The sequence below is a fragment of the Sapajus apella genome, unplaced genomic scaffold (genome assembly GCF_009761245.1).
Source record: "Sapajus apella isolate SASKATOON/1434 unplaced genomic scaffold, GSC_monkey_1.0 scaffold122, whole genome shotgun sequence".
Classification (NCBI taxonomy): domain Eukaryota; kingdom Metazoa; phylum Chordata; class Mammalia; order Primates; family Cebidae; genus Sapajus; species Sapajus apella.
The window spans coordinates 4,150,664-4,156,014 of record NW_022437062.1 but is presented as its reverse complement, the minus strand read 5'-3'; the positions used below and the strand labels follow the sequence as shown (position 1 = coordinate 4,156,014).

At 39.6% G+C, this 5,351-nt stretch overlaps 1 pseudogene; it reads left to right on the top strand.

Annotated features, from left to right (window-relative positions):
* The first annotated feature begins 3,787 nt into the window (after nucleotides 1–3,787).
* Nucleotides 3,788–4,270, top strand: LOC116538769 (annotated as a pseudogene).
* The last annotated feature ends 1,081 nt before the right edge of the window (nucleotides 4,271–5,351 follow it).

Here is a 5,351-nt window from a genome sequence, read left to right as displayed (position 1 = left end):
CTTTTGAGTTAATGATGGAATGAGTTAAGACTTAGGGGAATTGTTGGAAAGGGTATGATTGTGTTTTGAAATGTGAGGACATGAGATTTGGGAGGGAGATATGGTTTGGCTGTATCTCCACCCAAATCTCATCTTGAATTGTAGTTCCCATAATCCCCATACGTCAAGGGTGGGATCAGGTGGAGATAACTGAATAATAAGGCCAGTTCCTCTATGCTGTTCTCATGATAATGAGTACTCACGAGATTTGATGGTTTTGTGAGGGGTTTCCCCATTCACTTGGCACTCATTCTGTCTCCTGCAGCCCTGTGAAGAGGTGATTTCCACCATGACTATAAGTTTCCTGTGACCTCCTCAGTCATGTAGAACTTTGAGTCAATTAAACATCTTTCCTTTATAAATTACCTAGATTTGGGTATGTCTTTATTAGTAGTGTGAGAAGACACTAATACACTGAGGATACAGAGATTGAGATACAAACCCTGTCCTTGAGGACCTAACAGAGGAAGACAAAAATGGAAACAGATCATTGCAAAGCAGTAGTAGCAATCCCTATGTTGGTAATGTATGCAGGATGCTATAAATATAGCATCTTTATAGCATAGGAGGCTCTTGGGAGGCCAAGGTGGGCAGATCATGAGGTCAAGGGATCAAGACCATCCTGGCCAACATGGCAAAAACCCATCTCTACTAAAAATACAAAAATTAGCCAGACTTGGTGGTAGGCACCTGTAGTCCCAGCTACTTGGGAGGCTGAGGCAGGAGAATCACTTGAACCTGAGAGGCAGAGGTTGTGGTGAGCCATGATCATGCCACTGCACTCCAGCCTGATGACAAAGTGAGACTTTGTGTCAAAAAAAAAAATTAATTAATTAATTAATTATGATAAGAGGTTCACCTCATTTTTACATCCTTGATTGGCATTTGGAGGAAAGTGTATGAAAAGCTTTTTCTCTCATCTTTCCTCCTCCATGAACTTATTCATTTGTTAGGAACTGCATGTACCACCTCATATTCATATGTTGAAATCCTAACTCTCACTGTGATGGTATTAGGAGGTGGGGCCTTTCAGAAGCAATTAAATTGTAAGAGTAGAGCTCTCATGAATGGGACTTGTGCCTCTCTGATATGGATTGGATTTGTGTTCTCACCCAAATATTTTGAATTATAATCTCCAGTGTTGGAAGAAGGGCCTGGATCATAAGGACAGACTTTCCCCTTGCTGTTCTCCTGATAGTAAGTTCTCACAGGATCTGGTTAATAGTGTGTAGTTCCTCCCCTTTCTCTCTCTTCCTCCTGTTCCAGCCATGTAAGACGTGCTTGCTTCCCCTTCACCTTCTGCCATGATTATAAGTTTCCTGAGGCCTCCCCAACTATGCATCCTGTACACTCTGTGAAACTGTGAGCCATTTAAACCTCTTTTATCTATAAATGACCTAGTCTCAGGTATTTCTTTACAGCAATGCAAGAACAGACTAGTGCACCTTGTAAGAAAAAACAGGAGAACTTGCTTTCTCTATTTACTCTCTGCCATGTAAGGGGACAGTGAGAAGATGGTCATCTGCAAACCAAGAAGTGGGCCCTCCCTTCACTAGATCTACCAGCACCTTGATTCTGGACTTCCAGCCTCCAGTACTGTGAGAAATAAATATTTGTTGTTTAGGCTTCCCAGTCTAATGTAATTGGTTATAACAGGCTTAGCTGACTAATACACCATCCATTTCCTCTTGTCCTGTACCTTTAATCTCACTTTCCCCATGACTTTTTTCTCCTTATCTTAAAAATGTTTTCTATACTATTCTTCATCACAGTACTAGCCTAAATTGTCCTTCTCCCAACTCCAAACTCTTAAATAGTCTATATTTACATCTACTTTTTAAAAATTCTCATTCTTGCCACAGCACATTATACCATTATCCCAAACTCCTCTTGATACAAGTCACCAATGGCATCCTAAGTACCAACACCAAGGATCTACTTCAATATTTATTCTGGCAGATTCCCCACAGCATCTGAAACTGTTGACTCCTCCTCAAACCCTTTCGATAAATAAATAAAAAACTAAAATAAAATAATAAAAAATGTCAATAACTAGGAGATAACCGAGAAAAGTTAACTAATGGTAGAGGTTTGGGCATAGAAAAGGGGACACTGTTAAAACTGAAACTTGGAAAATGAGTGGATGCTATCAGAAGGAGCAAGGGCATCTCAGCAGAGCTGACTCCTCCTGAAACCCTTTTCCTCCTTGGCTCTGTTCCCTCTCAAATTAATTTCTATGAAAATGTCTTGAATGAGGAACTTAAATTCATTTTTGTTTTCCTGCGTGAACTCTTTTTACTCTACCTGCTTTCCTTGGATGATTTTGTCTCCAAGAACTCCAAGTACCATCTGTATGTGCCAATCACCAGGGGCCTGGCTGGAAACAGATGGCACTCTCAAATGGGGTAATTGAGAAGGTTTTAATAAAGCAACTATTTACTATTTCTAAGGTAAACCAGAAAGGAATGTTTAGTACCCTAGGTCTTATTGCCCTGAGGCCTAAGGGGATAAAGGAAGAAAGCAATTTTGGGGATAAAGGAAGAAAGCCATTTTTGGAATCTAGAGAATGAATACCTAATAACGATTACTGGGAAAGAGCTGCACCCTTTGGAAGAGGTATGCATCTAGATTATGGTGACCTGAAAGGGAAGAAGTCATAAAATAAATATCTAAAACTTACTCTCTTTAGGCTCTTTGAACTTTTGCTGGTGCCTCCCATTGTGTACACCCACCTGGAAGCCAACATACAGTAATGAAATCAAGGGATCCTAGGGCGAAAAGAAGACTGGAAAGTGTAAGGAGAGGGACAAATGGAAAATATCTAGCCCAGATGCTGTATCTCTAGTTTTAACTGCTCTTCTGAGATCTTGACCAATATTTCCATCTTCATCTCTAATCTATTTGCATCTCACCTATGGGCCTTAAAATTAATTGGCCCACGTCTTCTGTTTTTCTTATAGACTCTTTCTCATTTAGTGATGCAACTACTTTCTCCCAATCAAAAGACCATGGCATGTCCTTCACTTTCCTTCTCCTGTAGTTCTTCCATTGAGGTCTGGCAAGTACTTTTTCATAGAAACGTTTTTTTTTTCTTTTTTTTTTTTTTAATTCTGAGCTCTCCTTGCCAATTCTATCCATCTAATCCATATCCTTGTGTTCCCTTTCCTAGACTTCTATAATGATTTCCCAACTCAATTCCCCGTAACTGTTCTTCTCACCACTTTTAATGCATGTACACTGCTATCAGTTATCTTCCTGAAACACAGATCTAATCATGACATTCCATTGTGTAAAATCTCTAATAGATCTCTGTTGCCTTTGCATAAAATCTAAACTTTACATATAACCTCCAAGGCACTAATCTATGCCTTTAGCATCAGGCACTTGCCTATTCAACAAATATGTCTTGAACACTAACTGTGTGCCTGATAAGAGAGTAGATGCTAAGAAACACAAACAAGAGATCATGCACACATTCCAGCCACTAGACTGCAATGAGAGCGATACATGAATTAAAAAATGAAACTCAAGTGCCAATAACTAGGAGATAATAGAGAAAAGTTAACTAATGGTGAAGGTTTGGGCGTAGAATAGGGGACACTGTTAAGACTGAAACTTGGGAAATAAGTAGATGTTCTCAGAAGGAGCAGGGGCATCACAACAGAGGATTTCATGTTTCCATGTATAATAGCATAAAATAAGGTGGATTTAGTGAACTAAAAGTGACAGGTTAAAATAACGGTCTTCCCTCCAGGGGGTCACAATCAGCTGGCCATTCAGGGCAACGGACTTTCCATTCCAGAACCATGGCCCAATTATCCGTAACCTTGTTAAGAAGACCCTGGCGCTGGTGAATGCTGCTGTGACTTACTCGAAGCCTCAGTTGGCCACATTTGGTACTACACCACGATTAAGCTGATTCCTCACACCTCTGCTGAGATCCCTAGAGCTATTCAGAAACTAAAAATAACAGTCAGTAGTGCTCAGACTGGTAGCTTCAAACAACTCACAGTTAAGGAAGCTGTGCTGAATGGTTTGGTGGCCACTGAGGCGTTGAGGTGGTTTTATGTTGGAGAGATCATAGGCAAGCATGGCATCATTGGCTACAATGTTTGAAGACCAATCTTTAACATCTGATTATATTTGATTTATTATTTGAGTGTTGTTGGACCATGCTATCTGGATAAAATAAGATTTCTCAAAAAAAAAAAAGTCTTCAAGAATTGTACATGTAAAATTTGTGCTTTCCCAGTATGTAAATTATAGATCAATTGTTTTTAATTAAAGGGAAATTTGGGGGAGTAATAAAAGAACTCTGTGCCACGATTGAGCTGTATATATTTGTAAAACTTTAACAAACTGTACATTTAAAATATGTACTTTTAAAAACAGTATGTGTATTAAGTACATCTCAATATTAAAAAGGATAATCTGGGCATCAAAAAGATTTAGTTTTTCTCCATCCCTGATCAGTTATATTAAATTAAACAGGTAACTTATCTTCTCTAATTTTTCTGATCTGAAGTAATAACACCTTCCTCATAGGACTACAGATGACTTTTTTTGGTGCTTAGCATGTAGAAGATTATTAATGAATGAGATCTGTCAACTGGTACTTGAATGTATATAGGATTTATCAAGATATACAGAAATAATCCAAGTCTGAAAAGTAAGCAAGGACATCTCAAAACAACCTATGTTTGTATTTTTAGAAAAATCAACTTGGTTTCAGTGTGGAGGATTAGAGTACAGACAGGCTGTAGCAGGAATCTCATTAGGAAACTAATAGAATAAAAAACGGAAGGGACCAAATAGTGACAGTAGCATATTCCTTGGAGTGACAGAATATGGCAATTGGCTGTGGAGGCAAAGATAAGGGTAGTGCTATTTTCCAAGAAAGTAAAGAGACTTGGATACATAAAGGAGTTCAATTTTGAGAGTTATGTGAGATGCCTGTAGGGTTCAGAGATAGGTATGCATAGTACACAAGTGGATATATGGCTCTGGACCCCTAAATTCAGACAAGATTTGCTATTATAGGCCAGTTGCAGTGGCTTACGCCTGTAATCCCAGCGCTTTGGGAGGCTGAGGCTGGCAGATCACCTGAGGTCGGGAGTTTGAGATCAGCCTGACCAATGTTGTGAAACCTGGTCTCTACTAAAAATACAAAATTAGCCAGGCCTGGTGGCACACACCTGTAATCCCAGCTACTCAGGAGGCTGAGGCAAGTGAATCGCTTGAACCTGGGAGGGGGAGGTTGCGGTGAGCTGAGATCACACCATTGCACTCCAGCCTGGGCAACAAGAGCAAAA